The 7287-nt window shown below is 50.9% G+C and overlaps 1 long non-coding RNA gene across 1 annotated transcript; it reads right to left on the bottom strand.

The window, feature by feature from the left end:
* Positions 1–1244: 1244 nt before the first annotated feature.
* Positions 1245–2026, bottom strand: Gm46754. The gene is made up of 2 exons (XR_001783422.1): positions 1991–2026; positions 1245–1419 (listed from the first exon to the last, which is right to left on the bottom strand). It is a non-coding gene; the product is annotated as a predicted gene, 46754 (long non-coding RNA).
* Between the last annotated feature and the right edge of the window lie 5261 nt (positions 2027–7287).

Below are 7287 nucleotides of genomic sequence, written 5' to 3'. Positions count from 1 at the left end.
TGATACACAGGGAGTAAGTCCTGTATTGCAAGCCCACCATCCAACCGGGGAAGGTACAAGATAGTAATCAGCTTCCGTTCTGGACACGGACTGAATTTGTCCGCATAGGTGTTTGTGAGTGGAAGGTGGGGTACCTATACAGAGACCTGGATTCCTCGCGGATACTTCAGTCAGGGTCAGTTTTTGTCCTGTACCCCAAGAGCAGGAAGTATGGCTGCTGGTTCTGTTGAAATCTCCATTGAAGGCGATTCCTTCATAATAAGGCGGACCCGAGGACAGGCATAGCCAGCAGTCCTCAGTAGCGCTTGGATCAGTTCTGTTAAGGGCATAAAAGGCTCCTCTCACTAGGTTAAACATCCTCTGTCTTGAAGGAATCTCGGGGTAATAGTTAGAGGTACCTGAGGAGTGGGAGGTTGGGTGATAGCGGCCATATTAAGGGGGTCCGCAATCACTGGAGTAGGCTGAGTAATTGTATGGGTGAGGGGTGTGAACTTGGTTGGGGGGCCTAAAGGATTGTAGGGGGTCTCTATTTTTAATCTGATAGTGAACAATAATCCCTCATCATATCTTTCCTTGTAAATCCTAAGACCCCAGGTATACCCTTTTGTCCATCCCAGAGCTCTCTTCCCTGGTTCAGTGAAGGTGACACGGAGCGGATGGCACCAGTCAGTACACTCGTCTAGGTCAAATCCTCCAGGTACATAAGACGCTAGGGAATAGTTGGCTGTTACTCTAATATAGTCCCAGCTCGAGGAGGGCTTCCAGCAGGCTGTACCTGAAGTCTCGCAACCCCAGCTCTTACAAAAGAAGTCAGCCTTACCTCCACACGTTGGATTGAGGGACTGACTTCGGTGGGGCCCGGGGCAGACATAGAAGGGATGGGTTCGAAGCATACTTCTATCCCTTTGGTTAGAGCAACCACCCCATGGGTCTCTCGAATGTTTTTCTACGTACGGAGGGGGTGTTAAAGGTGCCCTCTGAATGTCAGAGTACCCCTCCAAGTCCCATCCAGGAGGGGCTCCTATAGCCAACTTACAGATGTCAGGGAAAAGATCAGGCCACCAAGTCCACAGAGGGTGTACCTCAGCGATTGTCCATACAGCCCTACCCCCCTCATTGAGTACCTCCCACGTTTGTTGAACAGGACTGTGGGGGTTGAAGTCTTTTGGGATCGCTCCTACGAAGCAGGCGCAACTTAAAAGGATTAGTAGTCTTCTCCAAAGTCCACTCATCATGGCTGACTCCAGGGGGTGCTCTCTTAACGTGGGATGCGTGGACCCAAGTGGGGATTCCTTCCACTTTGACCGCGGTGGGCGTTGTCAGTAGCACCAAGTAGGGTCCCTTCCACCTCGGTTCTAGGTTTCCCACTCGGTGTCTCCTCACCAGGACTGCGTCTCCTACTTCAAACTGATGCGGCACCTGTGTGTCACCAGCAACATAGGTTTCTTTTAGCTGTTCCCAGACCTCTTTTCTTACTATTTCGAGAGCTTTTAATCGAGCCAAAAGACTAGAAGAAGGAGAGAAAGACACATCCGGGCGATTCTTATCCCCTACGGTCATAAAAATGGGTGGGGGCGCCCCATACATTAATTCAAATGGAGTTAGGCCAAGGGGTCCAGGTGTATTCCGAACCCTGAACAAGGCATAAGGGAGAACGGCTGTCCAATCGCTTCCGCCGGATTCTAAGGCTATTTTAGTCAGAGTCTCCTTTAGCGTTCTGTTCATCCTTTCTACCTGTCCTGAACTCTGGGGTCTGTATGCACAATGTAATTTCCAATTTGTCCCCAGTTGTCTGGCCAATCCCTGACTTACCTGGGAGACGAAGGCAGGTCCGTTGTCTGACCCCATTACCTTAGGTATCCCAAAGCGGGGAAGGATTTCTTCAAGTATCTTCTTGACCACTACATTAGCCGTTTCTTTCTTGGTGGGGAACGCTTCGACCCATCCTGAAAAGGTGTCTATAAAAACTAGGAGATATTTATTTCCATACCTAGCCGGTTTCACCTCAGTGAAGTCAGTTTCCCAGTAGGCTCCAGGTCTGTCTCCTCGCAGTCGTTTTCCTTCCTGGAGCCTGCTAGACCCAGCGTTGGTAAGTGCACAAGCACGGCAGTTTTTTACTATCTCTTCCACAATTCCTTTTAATCCAGGAATGTAATAGGGGGACTTACTAACCAATTTTAGTAATTTTTTAGTTCCTAAATGAGTCAGATGGTGTATGTTAGCTAAGTAATCTCGCCCCTCTTCTTCTGTGAGGGTTCTTTTATTTATTTCCTCAGCAGCGGGCTGTTGGGTTCTCACCACCAGAGTCATTGGCCCTTGGGCTGCTTTTTTAGCTTCTTGGTCTGCCATTTGATTTCCCTTTTCAACGGGCCCAGTTCCCTTCTGGTGTCCTGGGCAATGGATAATTGCCACCCTACGGGGCAAATGAACAGCTTCTAATAAGCTGAGAATTTCTTCTTTATTTTTGATATCTTTGCCGGCAGACGTCAGCAGTCCACGGTGTCGGTATATTGCTCCGTGTACATGAGCCGTGGCAAAAGCGTACCGGCTGTCGGTATAGACATTAAGAGCCCTTCCTTCTGCCAGCCTTAAGGCTTGAATTAATGCGATTAGTTCCGCTTTTTGAGCTGATGTACCCTCCGGCAGACTGCTGGCCCATATGACAGCCTTTCCATCCACTACTGCCGCCCCAGCCTTCCGCTTACCTTCTACCACAAAGCTGCTTCCGTCCGTGAACCAAGTCATCGCCCCTGGCCAAGGTTGGTCTGTGAGGTCTGGCCGGATTCCAGTCTCTTCTGCCAGTATTTCTTCACACTTATGTGCAGGGGCCTCGTCAGCCTCAGGTAGTAAGGAGGCGGGGTTGAGAATGGCTGGGGGTGCAAAACTTACTCGCTCTGTCAGCAATAGGCTCTGGTAGTGCGTCATTCGGGCGTTGGTCATCCAGCGGTCCGGTGGTTGCCTGATGATGCTCTCAAGAGAGTGTGGGGCCACTATAGTAACATTCTGGCCCATAGTCAGTTTGTCAGCATCTTTTACTAGCACAGCCGTGGCTGCTATCGCTCGCAGGCAGGAGGGCCATCCACTGGCCACAGCGTCCAGTTTCTTTGATAAGTAGGCTACCGGGCGCTTCCATGGTCCCAAAACCTGGGTAAGGACTCCCCTTGCCACCCCATTTCTTTCATCAATGTATAGGGTGAAAGGTTTGTTTAAATCTGGCAGGGCCAATGCCGGAGCCTGCAGCAGTGCCTTTTTGAGAGTTTCAAAGGCTAGCTGATGTTCTCTGGTCCAGGTGAATTCCCCTTTCTCTTTGGTTAGTGGATATAAGGGAGCTGCCAGTGTGGCAAATCCGGGAATCCAGAGTCTGCAAAACCCGGCGGTCCCCAGGAACTCTCTTACCTGGCGAGCAGTGGTTGGGGCCGGGATCTGCATAACAGCTTGTTTTCTGGCTTCTGTGAGCCACCGTTGTCCATCTCTCAAGACATATCCTAGGTAGGTCACTTCTATCTGGCATAACTGAGCCTTTTTAGCAGAGGCCCGATACCCCAGCTTACCTAACTCGCCCAGGAGGTTTTGGGTCCCAATTTCACAGTCCTCGCATGTTTCTGCAGCTAGGAGCAGATCATCTACATATTGCAGAAGAGTCACCTGTGGGTTATTGGCTCGGAAAAGAGCAAGATCTCGGTGTAGGGCTTCATCGAACAAAGTGGGCGAGTTCTTGAATCCCTGAGGCAGCCTCGTCCATGTGAGCTGTCCGGCTTGTCCACTCTCGGAGTCTCGCCATTCGAAAGCGAACAAGGGCTGGCTGTTGGGGTGTAACCTCAAACAGAAAAAAGCATCTTTGAGATCCAGGACTGTGTACCATGTCCGACCAGGTGGCAAGGTGCTGAGGAGGTTATAAGGATTTGGCACCGTGGGGTGTATGTCCTGAACTCTCTTGTTGACTTCTCTAAGGTCCTGTACTGGACGGAAGTCCCTGGTCCCTGGTTTTTTTACTGGAAGTAGAGGAGTGTTCCAAGGGGATTTGCATGGGACCAAAATCCCTTGTTGGAGCAGTTTGTTAATTTGGGGGCGTATACCCTCTTGAGCTTCTCTGCTCATGGGATATTGTCAGACCCCTATAGGGGTGGCCCCGGACTTAAGTTCAATCACCACGGGGGGGACCAGTTTTGCCATCCCCACTCCTCCCGTCTCTGCCCACGCCTGGGGGTATCGATTCAACCAGTCCTGTAATCCCTCAGGGGGCTTTACTTTATTTTGGTAAAGTCGATATTCCTCCCCTAGTTGTAAAGACAGCTCTAGAGTCTGGGGCGCTTTTATTCCCCAGAAAACCTCCGGTCGATGAGAGGTGAAAGTTATTTGTGCTTTTAACTTGGTTAGTAAGTCTCTCCCCAATAAAGGCATAGGACACTCTGGAATGACTAGAAACGAATGAGTTACTCGATTTCGCCCTATGTCTACTACTCGGGATGTGGTCCATGGATACGATTTTTGTCCCGTGGCCCCGATCACCAAGGTTTTTTCATTTTTCTTTACTTTTCCTAGAGGTGTTTTGAGTACTGAAAATTCGGCTCCCGTGTCAACTAGAAAGTCCACAGGGGTCCCCTCCACTTCTAAAGTTACCCTAGGCTCGGGGAGGGGGGCCGAGCCCCGTTCCCCCTAGTCTTCATCTTCTCCAAGAGAAAGCACCTTTACCTCTTGTTTTTTTTTCGGACAGTCGCTCTTCCAGTGGCCCATTTCCTTGCAATACGCGCATTGGTTCCTCTCCAGGCGCTGCCCACCTTCTCTGGGTCTCCTTGGTCCCTGCTGCCTTTTGTCTCCCAGGTTCCCTGACTGTCTACCTCTTCTTCCATTATCTCTTTCTCCTACTGAGGCCAGGATCCTAGTCAAAACCTTTTCTTGCCTCCTGTCTCTCCTATCCTCCTCTTCTCTTTTCTCCCTTTTCTCTCTCTCTAACTTTTCATCTTCTGTTTCTCTCCTATGATACACTTTCTCTGCCTCTCTAACTACATCCCTTATGGTGTAATCCTGCAAGCCCTCAATTCGCTGTAACTTCTTCCTAATGTCAGGAGCTGACTGGCCAATGAAGGCCATAATTACTGAGGCCCTTTGACCCTCAGACGTGGGGTCGAATGGGGTATATCTCCTATAAGCCTCCATGAGCCTTTCAAGGAAGACTGAGGGGGGCTCAGTCGCTCCCTGCATAACCTCTCTTACCTTGGCCAGATTCGTGGGCTGCCGGGCAGCACCTCTGAGACCCGCCACTAGGACCCGGCGATAATTGGACAGTCGTTCCCTACCTGATGCCGTATTATAATCCCATCGGGGCCGGGTTAGCGGAAATCCTTCATCTATCTCAGCTGGAGTTTGGACAGGGCGCCCAGCCTCGTCTCGGACATTTTTCCGAGCCTCGAGGAGAATCCTCTCTCTCTCCTCGGTTGTGAATAGAGTCTGCAGAAGCTGCTGGCAGTCATCCCAGGTCGGCTGGTGTGAATACATTAATGATTCAACCAACCCAGTGAGTCCTGCAGGGTTTTCTGAAAAAGGGGGGTGATGAGCTTTCCAGTTGTAAAGGTCAGAAGAGGAAAAAGGCCAATACTGTAGGGGCTGTAGACTATTTGGATCGGCAGGGGGAGCCCCAATAGCCCTGAGGGGGAGCGCCACAGTTGAATCCGCAGGCCCCTCAGGGGTGACTCCTCGCCGGCTCCTTGTTCCTGTGGAGGGACCCCCTCCTCCGGCCGGGGCCTGAGGCAGGGGTCCCGAGGGAGCTGAAGGTTGGGGCTGGGGAGCATAAGGTGGGGGTTGAGGGGTATCGGGCCACTCAGGGGGTTCTTCAATCTCTGAATAGATCTTGGGGGGTTTCGTCACTGGTGTGCTGCGATCATCATCTCTCCCGAGCGGTGGTTTCGGTTTCTCTTTCTCACCATTTTCTTGGATGGCTAGAATCTTGGTGCCAGGGCGGAGAGGCGGGAGGAATGGGCGAACCCACGGGGGTGGGTAGCGTGCCAAGTCCTCCCATACCATGATGTACGGTTGTTGGTCTGGATGCGACCCTGGTCCTTCCTGAAAAACAATGGCCTTCACAGCCCTTATGGTGGGTAAGTAAAAAGTTCCTTCTGCTGGCCAACCTACTCCAAAAACAGGCCATTCTGAGGAACAGAAAGTCATCCATGGCTTTTTCTTCACTTTTACTGACAAATTTTGTCCTCTAGCCCTAACGTCCGTCCAATGGTCCTTAGTCAAAGATAAAGGAGTAGACACGGTCTGTCCCATAGTGAAGAATAAGAGTAAACACAACACAATGACAGAGACGGAAAACACTAAGACATCCAAGCACACTCGTCTGCGTCTGGACTTACACAACCAGCCAAACGCTACCTCTGATGGAGTGGGATTCCGCTCCACTCCTCTGGCAGGAAGAGCACTCACTCTTCTTCACTCTGCCAGGCAACAGCCAGGTCCTCCTGACTGTTCCGTACCCCGGGCACTCCAGGGTCTCCCTCGGAATGTCTTCCAAGGGTGCAGCCTGTGGGGAAATAGACCGTCGTCTTCCCACAGCCACTAGGGTCCTTACGGTCCGCAGTGGCAGCTGCCAGAATACAGAATACCAGAACTGGTAACACAGGTGGGGCTCAAACCCACAATCTCAGAACTGAAAAACTAAGACACAAATTCAGCAGTGCCACACTTAGACACTTAGACAACAGACAACATAACAAGACTCACACAAACAAACGCACCTCCAAGGGGTCCTTCGGGGTTCCTGGGTGTCACGCAGATCTCGGTGGAACCTCCAAATGAAAGAACTCAGTGGGGAAACCCCCACTCAGCTCCCGATTCGGCGTGCACCCAAGAATCGCGAATAGAACACAACACCTTGATGTAACAACAAGAGGTTTTTTAATGGCGGAGCTCCGGGTCGAAACGTATCTCACACAACAGGAGACAGTGGATTCGACCACGAGGCTTGGAAGCTAGGGGGTTTTATAGAAAAGGAGTGGGGCTGGGGGAGGAATTGGCGCGGTTTCACATGATTGGTCCATTTAAACATCAGCAGCCTGTAACATTTAACTTAGGTCAGAGGGGTGGGAGCTAGGGAGGCGATGGGCTTGCCCGGGCATGTCCTGGTCTGTTCTGCTATGTTCTCAGCCCCAGGTTTCAAAGCTCAGAAACAACTCTTTGGGCTATTTAACATACATTACATGAATTACAGTTTTATTTCCTTTCAATCTCAGCTCCAAGTGTGCTATTTTGTAACAGCAGTCTGATGCAGCTGATGTGCACAAGAGA

This window comes from Mus musculus, chromosome 2, assembly GCF_000001635.26.
Source record: "Mus musculus strain C57BL/6J chromosome 2, GRCm38.p6 C57BL/6J".
Lineage (NCBI taxonomy): Eukaryota > Metazoa > Chordata > Mammalia > Rodentia > Muridae > Mus > Mus musculus.
The sequence above is the reverse complement of the archived record's forward strand: the minus strand, read 5'-3'. Positions and strand labels throughout refer to the sequence as shown.